The sequence below is a fragment of the Drosophila miranda genome (genome assembly GCF_003369915.1).
Source record: "Drosophila miranda strain MSH22 chromosome Y unlocalized genomic scaffold, D.miranda_PacBio2.1 Contig_Y2_pilon, whole genome shotgun sequence".
In the NCBI taxonomy this organism is placed as follows: domain Eukaryota; kingdom Metazoa; phylum Arthropoda; class Insecta; order Diptera; family Drosophilidae; genus Drosophila; species Drosophila miranda.
Window position 1 is genome coordinate 29,288,574 of NW_022881614.1, and position 11,538 is coordinate 29,300,111.

Below are 11,538 nucleotides of genomic sequence, written 5' to 3' on the forward strand. Positions count from 1 at the left end.
CACAAGCGCACTGAAAGCATGTCAGTGGCTGCGTGCCGCAACCGTAGGGCAGCGTGGTCGCTGATGTCTTTGGCGCGGCACAGTGGGACTCAGCCGAAATAGTCAAAAAATTGTATGCGTGCTTTAGATAAATTTAATGTACGCATCTAATAGAGAATTTTCCAATCGAATTTTCAAGATAGTTTTAGTTTAGGAGATATAAGCACTCAAAGTTTAACATTTTTTCAGTGTGCAAATATTTATTGACTAACTAACTAATTTAGCAAGCTGAGACGGCCAAAGGTCCCACTGTGCCGCTCCAAAGACATCGGCGATCCGCGACCACCGCTTCGACGGTGAAGGCATTGCCGAACAGAGGAAACCGACGGGCAGCGGGGTCGCGGTAGAGACGAAGTACAGGCGAAAAGGGAATTGAAACCCCGCGCGCTCCCTCCTGCCTTTTGGGTCCTAATGTTAGGACCCGCCATAGAACAGCTTTTTGATCGCTCATGCGACATCTTGGTATTATATAGTCTTTGGTCATATAGTTCGTACTCGCGAGCGATTCTTGCAGAACTTGTCCAAATCTACGACAATTTTGCAGCGTGCTGCGTCTAAACGACATATTAATGAGATGCATCAAACGTTCAGTGAGACGGATGACGATGCTGATGGTGTAGATGATGCCATGACCCTTAACTGTTGGAATTGTGGGAAGTTAGGTCACCGTTACCAAGAATGTACTGGAGAGCGGAGGGTTTTTTGTTATGGGTGTGGGAAAGCTGACACTTACAAGCCCTCTTGTAGCAAATGCAATCCAAAAAACTTGGCAGCTCGTGCACCGTTGATCAGTGCACGCAGACAGATGGTATCGAAAGCCACCACTACGGAGTAACGAGTTGAAAAACAAACTCTCTACCACTTCAACCGGCCATGTCACAAATACCAGACTTCCCAACCAGGACAGAGATAGAGAATGGTAGCCAACGCTCCCTACGAATGAAGTTGCGTAGATGTGCATTATCCGCCGTAGTTGGGAATGCGCAGGACATAAGACCGTATGCAAAGGTCCAACTATTGGGGAGAACAGTCACTGGTCTTTTGGATACAGGAGCAACATTCAGTTGTATAGGAGGGGAGTTAGCGCTGAAAGTTAGTCATGCGACCGTCAAAACCGTTAATGCATCTGTGCGAACTGCTGATGGAGCTGCGCAGAAAATTGAAGGCAAGATCTCCACTGCCGTGCTGTTTCGAAATGAAACTAAACCCATAACATTGTATTTAGTACCAAGAATTATACCTTGGCATGGACTTTTGGGCTGCATTTAAATTGTTACCTCCAGGTGTAGTAACCCAGAATGCCAAGCCCGAAGTTGCTGCCTTAGCCAAGGATGACCATATGCATATAAGCCTAACGGATTCGCAACAGGCCATGTTGTCAGATGCTATCCAAAAGTTCCCGTCATTCGCCAAAGAAGGACTAGGTCGAACCAGCTGGATAAGTCACGATATCGATATAGGGGATGCAAAGCCAATTAAACAGCGGTATCTCCTGCCGTCGAAAAGGTCATGTTTGAGGAAGTAGATAGAATGATAGCGCTTGGCGTTATTGAGGAGTCCGATAGTCCATGGTCGTCACCAGTCGTTCTCGTTAGGAAACCTGGAAAGGTGAGAATATGTCTCGATAGCCGTAAGGTCAACGAAGTCACAGTAAAGAGCGCATATCCCATGCCTTTGATCGATGGAATATTAAGCCGACTACCAAAAGCTGAATATATTTCCAGCATCGACCTGAAGGATGCCTATTGGCAGATCCCATTGACTTCAGACGCTCGCGAAAAGACCGCGTTCACCGTCCCGGGGAGACCCCTGTATCAATACACAGTGATGCCATTTGGACTAACCAACGCTCCACAAACCATGTGTAAATTAATGGATAATGTTATACCCTCTCAGTTACGACATGAAGTGTTCGTCTATCTAGATGATTAGCTCGTTGTATCTTCTACTTTCGAAATCCATGTGCGTGTGTTATCCGAGTTAGCATCTCCGTTAAAAAAGTAAATTTTGTTTGAAGGAAGTAAGATACCTTGGCCATGTCATTGGGGATGGAACTATTAAAACCGATCCAGAAAAAGTTTCAGCCATTCGGGAATTCCCAACACCTCGTTCAGTCAAACAGGTACGAAGGTTTTTAGGAGTAACTGGCTGGTATCATAAATTCAATCGAAATTATGCCGGTCTGGCCGCTCCATTGTCGGACACGTTGAAACAGAAACGTAAGTTTGAATGGACGAATGAGGCCCAACTTGCATTTGAAGACCTGCAAAGTAAACTTTGCAGTGCTCCCGTTTTGCATAGTCCAAATTTTCGGATTCCATTCGCTATTCACTGCGATGCGAGTCATACTGGCGTGGGCGGAGTACTTATGCAAAAAGATGTAGAAGGTAACGAGGTTCCGATCGCATATATGTCTCGAAAGCTAAATCAATGCCAACGAAATTACTCGGTTACAGAAAAATAGTGTTTAGCAGCTGTACTGTGTGTTAAAAAGTTTCGCGCCTACATCGAAGGGCATGAATTTGTCATTATTACAGATCATGCTTCGTTAAAATGGCTTATGAGTCAAGCGGATTTGAGCTCTAGACTCGCCAGATGGTCGTTAAAATTACAAGGTTTTGACTTCCAAATTCCTCACCGAAAAGGAGTCAACAACAAAGTGCCAGGGCTGTCCCGAGCCTATACTGAAGACCTGTCCGAGCTCCAAATGGACAGTCTGCTAGATCTAAGTTCACCACAGTTTCACTCAGTTGAGTATGAGAATCTAAAAACCAAAATAACCGCCAACCAGACGAAAATGACTGAGGTCAAAGTAATTGATGGTTTCATTTATCGTCGTGCTGAACATACAGTAGGAGAAAAAGTATCCGATGTCCTCTGCTGGAAGTTATGGGTACCATCCGCCCCAACGTCCGTTGTGCTGAGGCAAGCACACGAACATCCTCTCTCCTCACACGGTGGTATCCACAAAACGCTGGAGCGAATACGGCGATACTACTATTGGCCGAATTTGGTCACCGATGTGAAGGCATATGTTAATCAGTGGGTGGTATGCAAATGTTCGAAACATACAAGTTATTGTTTACGACCTCCCATGGAAAAAACTCAGGGAACTAACAGATTCTTTCAGAAACTGTATGTAGATTTCTTGGGACCGTATCCGCGTAGTAAGTGAGGGAACATAGCAATCTTTATAGTCCTGGATCATTTCGCCAAATTCCCATTTCTCAAACCCGTAAAGAAGTTTACAGCGGATTCGATCATCCGATTTATCGAGGAAGAGTTGTTTCACTGCTTCGGCGTACCCGAGACGGTAGTATCGGATAATGCAGTCCAGTTTAAATCACAAGTATTCCAGAGCTTGCTGCAAAACTACGGTGTCAAACATATGTTTACAGCCGTGCATGCACCCCAAGCAAATGCGTCAGAACGTGTGAATCGTTCGGTCATTGCCGCGATAAAGGCCTATATAAAACCAGACCAGTCCAATTGGGATGAAAAGTTGAGCCATATTGCCTGTGCACTACGTTCGAGCACACATACCGCCATTAATTCGACCCCATACAGAATAGCGTTTGGTCAACATATGGTTACCAATGGCTCTAGCTATCAGCTATTAAGACAGTTAGAAATGCTGGAGGATCGAACAGTACAGTTTTCGCGAGACGATTCGTTCAATATCATTCGGCAAAAAGCTAGGCATTCAGCTCAACAGCAGCATAGTCGCAACGAAAAAGTATAATTTGCGTAGTCGAGACGTCTCGTTTGTCGTTGGTCAGGAAGTGTATAAAAGAAACTTCCAGCAAAGTAACTTTAGCAGAGGCTTTAATGCCAAGCTGGCACCTACTTTCGTGAAAGCCCGGGTGAGAAAAAGACTTGGTAATAGTTACTACGAACTCGAGGACCTACAAGGACGAATCCTAGGGAAATTCCATGCTAAAGATATAAAACAATGAGGTTTCAGGCGTGGATCACTCTTTTCAGTGTATCACTGCCAAGTGTGATCTTGGTAGGGGGGTGTTGTAGTGGCGCCTGTCCAACCAAAAATATCGGATAACCGTCCCACGGTTTCCCCTTCCCTTAGACATGCACCTTGCACCTTTTGGGCAGTTACGCGCAAGAAAAAAATGACATAAGTTAACAGCGGTTACTGTCAAGGTGTGGTGAGAAAAGGGGAATGAGAGAACCAAGGGCTCAAGCGGAAGGAGAGGGGCTTGGGCATGTTCTTTCCAATTTTACTCGCGATCCCAGACGGACGTCTGAGGAAAATACTCAAGTAGTGCAGTGAAAGGAAACATTCTAACCTCGACCGTAAATACCGCGTGACCATCGTGGCTAAGATCTAGTCAAAAGATCAGCCGACCATTCCTACGTTTATTAAGCGAAGGCCGAACCCATCGGGTGAGTGAAAATTGTACCCCAACTGCCGGCCAACAGAAAATTAAAGTTCGTTTTTTTTTCTTAAAAACCTAACCATAGGTTTGGCCGTACGTAATACCGTACGAAACGCCGGTCGTAGTGCCGTAAGCCGTACCCACTACAGTCTCGTCACCTTACCACACATATAAATACCCAGCGTCCCGATCGACTACAGTATGTGTTAGCCGTCTTCGCCCCCAAATCTTCTTTCGGCGTGGCGTCTGCATACATGTGAGCATCACTGTATTTACCGCAGCGTGTACCGGCGTGGGTCCACACACATACAAGCCTTGCTCGGCCTACACCAGTGAAAAACGGTCGATTGGCTTTTATCAAAGACTATACAATACCAAGATGTTGCATGAGCGACCAAAAAGCTGTTCTATGGCGGGTCCTAACATTAGGACCCAAAAGGCACGAGGGAGCGCGCGGGGTTTCAATTCCCTTTTCGCCTGTACTTCGTCTCTACCGCGACCCCGCTGCCCGTCGGTTTCCTCTGTTCGGCAATGCCTTCACCGTCGAAGCGGGGGTCGCGGATCGCCGATGTCTTTGGAGCGGCACAGTGGGACCTTTGGCCGTCTCAGCTTGCTAAATTAGTTAGTTAGTCAATAAATATTTGCACACTGAAAAAATTTTAAACTTTGAGTGCTTATATCTCCTAAACTAAAACTATCTTGAAAATTCGATTGGCAAATTCTCTATTAGATGCGTACATTAAATTTATCTAAAGCACTCATACAATTTTTTTACTATTTCGGCTGAGTCCCCACTGTGCCGCGCCAAAGACATCAGCGACCACGCTGCCCTACGGTTTCGGCACGCAGAAACTGACATGCTTTCACACCGACTCGACGCTGACCGAGGCATTGACGAAGCCGAGTAGCATTTCGGAGGCGAAGGTAGCGTAAAAGAGAATTGAAGTACTAGCCCCGCGCGCCCGTACCATGAAGCGTCAAACGAAAATTGAAAAAGCATTTGTTCCTCATGCAACATCTTGGTATTGTATAGTCTTTGCTTTTATCTATGCGTGCAGTGACATACATATCTATGTACATATGTTTGAAATTGACTATTCCCTCTTCAGTGACTTTCGTCATTGCTACGTCGCTTACGCCGCCCGCATACGAACAGTAACGCTAAAGGAGAAGACATTTACCGGTGCCGAAATACTGTTTGCGTTGCTGATGAAGTCATTCGGTGTCTCGATCATGATGGCTATGCCCATGCATTTCTTCATATTAGAATAATACTTTGGAACCCCACTATTGTACCGTCCCTAGGATTAACATTAAAAGTTAAATTCGTGTTTGTTTGGTTTATCATAAAGAAATGTGCAACTAGAAGGAAAGGAACTAAAACTAATACTCGCGCATATCGCCTATCTGCTCTGACACACTGATATTTACAAGTTTTCAGCCACCCGCATCGACCACATGGAAGCGCTTACATCGTTGGATTTGATCGTAATGTGAGTGATAACCTGTGAACGTCTGCTATATGTGAATTCAAAATTTTACGCAAGTCGAAGCAACATTAAAGATTCCAAGACTCGACCGTAAACTTCCCAGCCGTACTGTAACGCTGACCAATCCAATTGTTCACGTGTTTGTTTTGTTCTGCTCTTTCGCAAGCAATGTAACTTTCTGCAATTCCGAATCTATCGACAACCGAACTTATGATTGGGATTACCCCACAAGCAATTGCTGTGCACTTTAAAGATGCATCCATCCGTCCCTTGTTTTTTGCATTTAAACTGAAAACCATTCGAATATATTTCTATTTGTGTAACGTAATTACCATTATTCCTGAATATACTCTTTATAATTAGTTGACCCTAGTCTAATAAGATCTTTCATCATGATATTTTTATACCCGATACTCAAAATGAGTATTGGGGTATATTAGATTTGTGGTAAAAGTGGATGTGTGTAACGTCCAGAAGGAATCGTTTCCGACCCCATAAAGTATATATATTCTTGATCAGCATCAATAGCCGAGTCGATTGAGCCATGTCTGTCTGTCCGTCTGTCCGTCCCTATTAGCGCCTAGTGCTCAAAGACTATAAAATCTAGAGCAACGATGTTTTGGATCTAGACTTCTGTGATATGTCACTGCTACAAAAATATTTCAAAACTTTGCCCCGCCCACTTCCGCCCCCACAAAAGACGAAAATCTGTGGCATCCACAATTTTAAAGATACGAGAAAACCAAAAACGCAGAATCGTAGAGAATGACCATATCTTTTAGACTGCAGAATCTGAATTGGATCGTATTATTATTATAGCCAGCATCAAGAAAATAATTTAATTTTTTCTCTCTCTGACACACACGTAGCATAGCCGGCTTTGCTTAGAGTAAAACATTAGCGCCTAGATCTCAGAGACTATAAAAGCTAGAGCAACCAAATTTGGTATCCACACTCCTTATATATCGGACCGAGACGAGTTTGTTTCAAAATTTCGCCACACCCCCTTCCGCCCCCGCAAAGGATGAAAACCTGGGGATATTCACAAATCTCAGAGACTATTAAGGCTAGAGTAACCAAATCTGGTATCCGCACTCCTGTTAGATCTCACTTTAAAACGTATATCTCAGAATTTCGCCCCACCCCCTTCCGCCCCTACAAAGGACGAAAATCTGTTGCACCCACAATATTGAGGATACGAGAAAACTAAAAACGCAGAATCATAGATAATGATCATATCTATCAGAGTGCTGAATCTGGATCAGATCAGATCATTTTTATAGCCAAAAGGAACAAATCAACACGCTCAGACTAATTTTCTGTCTCTCTCGCACGCACTCTTTGTCGTGTCGTTCAATATTAGCGGCGTCTGCCGGAGGAGAGCCATACTGACTTAGTATCGGGTATAACTGTAGAGTTGCGGTGTCCGCTGAAACTCACAACGTTCCCCCTCGTTATATATATAATTAATCTTAATTGCAGCTTATTTGAACATATTATCCTTATTACTTTAGTAGCCTTTATACATATATATCTAGAGAGCTTGTAGGAAAGTTTAATGAATAAACTGTTTGTAATGAATTCCCGTTAATTGTTGCCGTTATTAAGGATCATGTGGCGCCGAGATGACGTAACCTAGCAGAAGTAGAGCGTTTATTTTAGGGATCGTTACCCATTACTCAGCCTATTTGGACCGGTGCGATCAAGGAAGGGTGGGAATACCGAGTTGCAATGACACCGCAAGCAATTCCCGCCCGAATTAGTTCCGCTGACTCATCTCCCTACTCTGTCATTTCTCTGTAAATTTCTTCCGTCTGAACCTTGAACCGCACGCGAAACTTATTTTTATTGTCTTTGCTCCTAATGCTCGAGCTCGTGACGCGATCTCTCCCTACCCCACCCCCACTCTACCCGACTAACCATGAGACCGGCAGCAACGCGTGCATGGATCTCGATCATACCCTCCATCTGCTCGTCTACCGTTTCAGATCCTAGCCTCCTGCTTCGTTATCTGTTACAGACTTAATGGGCGTCACAACATGATTCCCTGGATGCGCGAAAAATTCAACGAAAAGCGCGCGAAGTGGCTCTCGCGGAGTAATCGGTCAGCCACTCCACCCAGTCCCGGGAGCAGTCGCCTTCACACCGCCAGCAGTGCCAGCGATGCCGAGAGTCTCAGCTCCGCCTCGCTAAATGTGCCCACCACGGAGACAGAGACCCAGACAGACGTTGTCGTGGGCGGCAGACCCGTTGTGGGTGGCGGCAGCTGTGTCATGCGCACGCCCTCGCCAGCCTTGCACCTGAAGCTGCATCTGCATATGCAAGCCACCCACAATGGCCCTGGAATGTCCAGTGCTGGTGGAGGAGACCCACTAGACACACCCACTCCATACCAGCAGCATGAAAATGCGTAAGTTGGCAGGCGATTAAATGTCTAACGAGTAGCTTCCAATACTGTTTAATCTTTTATATATTTTCGAAATTCTCCGTTGGATTTCCACTCATCGTTCTAAAAACAAACTATGCAAAAACTGCGCAGTTTGTTCCTCAGGTGGGCCGCTCATATCTTTCGATCGTCTCCAGCCACTAATCGTTACGTCTCTTGCAGAAAGACATGCCAGTCCGGCCGCGTCGACCCGGAGGGCTCGACGGGAGTAGAGGGGGAGGACTCTCTTAAGGCGGCCGATTCCATCACGGTGCGCGTCATACATATGTCCCAGTTCGCGGATCCTCGTCTTCAAGACGAACGTAAACAAGCGCCTTAACGATCTGAAGAGCGAGGTCATCCTGGAGCTGAGCGACGATCCCGAGTCCATCCAGCTGTTTGCCCCCGATGTGCGCCACCTGAATCCGCGCTACCGCGCTAAAGAGAACCGGCAACAACAAGGCCTCCGCCTGCGAGTGGCTCTGCGACAATCGTACCGGCAGTGTGATTGAGCTGCGCGAGGGTCTGGCCCCCGATTCTCCCATCCTAAAAGTTATTCTCGAAATGCCGCAGGTCCAAATGACGCTCAGCAACCCCAAGACATTTTTAGGTTGAGTAGATACAATTATTCCTATTGCTCCCAGGAGAGCTAACTAATCCTTATGTTGTGCAATGTTGACAGCATTTCTGGCCATTCTGGAGAACGAGCATGCAATACGCGTGTGGCGTGGCGATAACGACACCACCTCGATCATCACACATATCCTGCAAAAGTACCATGCGGAGAAGCATGTGCTGGGCATCAATCAGTTCTATACGAACCGATGGTGAACTCGACCCGGCTAGATGCTGCATCTGCTGCAACTGCGCCCCAAAGTGGCTTTATAATGAGATTAACCAAATTATATTTATACATACACATACTATAAACATACATACATACATAAATATATGTGCACTCGTACCCAGGCGCAGACCAGAAGCGAATGCCTAGAGCCGGTCCCATTTTTGGGTCCTTCAGCACGTATGTTTGTGTATGTGTGTGTCTGATGAGTATGTGAAGAGTATTTTTGTAGCCAAAACTATGGATGTAAACCGCACAAAGCCAAAGACGCAATCGCTTTGCCAAGAGCACGCGGCTGCACTTTCGAAACGGTTACCGATCAGTACGAATAACGCATTATACTATTATATACATAGCCGTATAGGAACTAGTTCTAGTCAGCCGCAGTAAGAAGGCCAGGCCCCGGCTTTCACTTAGTCTATCAACTATCTATCTACTATATCATCTTCACTCAATCTCGGATCTCGCACTCATGGGCCACTCTTCGACCCTACACTTAGTACACATATATCTCCGGATAGTTGTAAGCGAGCGATCTCTTGTTGATTTCTGTGCGCTGTATTGGAAATCTGTTGTACATGCGGGGGCTAACAAAACCGACAACCGACAGCCGACTTTGAACATATAGTATTATTTTGTAAACCAAATATTCTATTAGCATTGTTTTAACAATAAGCAAATAAATCAATTAGTTTTTGATAAAAAAAACGCTGAAGCTATGAGAACTATTATGTTTTTTTGTGCTACGTGGATTGGGTCGACTTATGGACCATAAGTCTATATATGTATATAGTTGGCTATAAAATATCTTTCTAAAGGGTTTTAAGATGGTAAGGCGTAAAGGCAAGGTCACATCTCATAGGGAAGAGAATTTTATTGGATCGCGTTATTAATAGCATATGTGTAAGACCCTAAGTTTTACCCCGTGAAAAATCGTTGATCGAGCGAAAGTAAAAGTGAAAATTCCCCGAAAATTCGATAGTGAGTCCCCCAAAATGTTCTAGGTAATCTTAGCAACAACAGGCTAAAGCTATCTGAATCATACCACGTTTCTAAAGGTGCAATTAGGGCAAGGAAGCACTCAATCCAGCATTGGTGGCCACTCGGCGTATGAGTAATATTTAACCAGAATGATTCACACATGCAGATAAGTGGGTGGCCGGGGTCTTTAACCCCCTGCGTAATACCAGAACATATGTTAAGCGGAAAAGTTGTTTTCATTACTCCTCACTGCAATTTGTATAAATTGTATTGCTTTGTTGTTCAGCATCGGAATTATTCTGCAATTGCACTTTTAATGTATCACAATTAATTTTCCATGTGGCCGCACATTTCTCATTGCATTGTTCTATTTGGAGCGCAACATCAGCCACCACCACAAGCAAAGCAAAGAGAGCAACAGAACTATTCTATTCAATTGTTTCATTTCCGTTTTTTTTACCATACGAGTATGTACGCTGAGTGCGGTGCCCTTGATGGGGTCGGGAAAGATGGGGGCGATGCATTTTAATTTATGTTAAGCGCGTTCATGTACTCGTAGTGGTTGTATCCATGAGATACACTCACTGGCGAGTGGCTTTTAATTAATATTTTGCGCACAATTGTTGAATTGTTTAGGAAATACATAGAAACGGGCATAGAGAAAATTACTTAAATCTATGGTCAGATGTAATTATACCCGATACTCAAAATGAGTATTGGGGTATATTAGATTTGTAGATGCAACAGATTTTCGTCCTTTGTGTGGGCGGAAGGGGGTGGGGCGAAATTTTGAGATACACGTTTTATAGTAAGATCTAACAGAAGTGCGGATACCAAATTTGGTTACTCTAGCCTTAATAGTCTCTGAGATTTTTGGATGCCCCAGATTTTCGTCCTTTGCGGGGGCGGAAGGGGGTGTGGCGAAATTTGGACACGAAACGGTCAAGGTCCGATAGCACAGGAGTGTGGATACCAAATTTGGTTGCTCTGGCTCTTATAGGTTCTGAGATCCTTGAACTCATATTTTGCAATTGGCAAAACCGACCATGAAACCTGTGTGTTAGAGAGAGACAGAGCGAGAAAGAATGAAATTGTTTTCTTGATTCTGGCTATAATAATTATACGATCTGGTTGAGATTTTACACTCTAGAACATATAGTCATCGTCTACGATTCTGCGTTTTTGGTTTTCTCATATCTTTAAAATTGTGAATGCCACAGATTTTCGTCCTTTGTGGGGGCGGAAGTGGGCGGGGCGAAGTTTTGAAATATTTTTGTAGCAGTGACATATCACAGAAGTCTGGATCCAAAACATCGTTGCTCTAGCTCTTATAGTCTTTGAGCACTAGGCGCTGAAGGGGACGGT

At 44.7% G+C, this 11,538-nt stretch overlaps 1 pseudogene; it reads left to right on the forward strand.

The window, feature by feature from the left end:
- The first annotated feature begins 5,542 nt into the window (after positions 1-5,542).
- On the forward strand, positions 5,543-9,529 carry LOC117193028 (annotated as a pseudogene).
- The last annotated feature ends 2,009 nt before the right edge of the window (positions 9,530-11,538 follow it).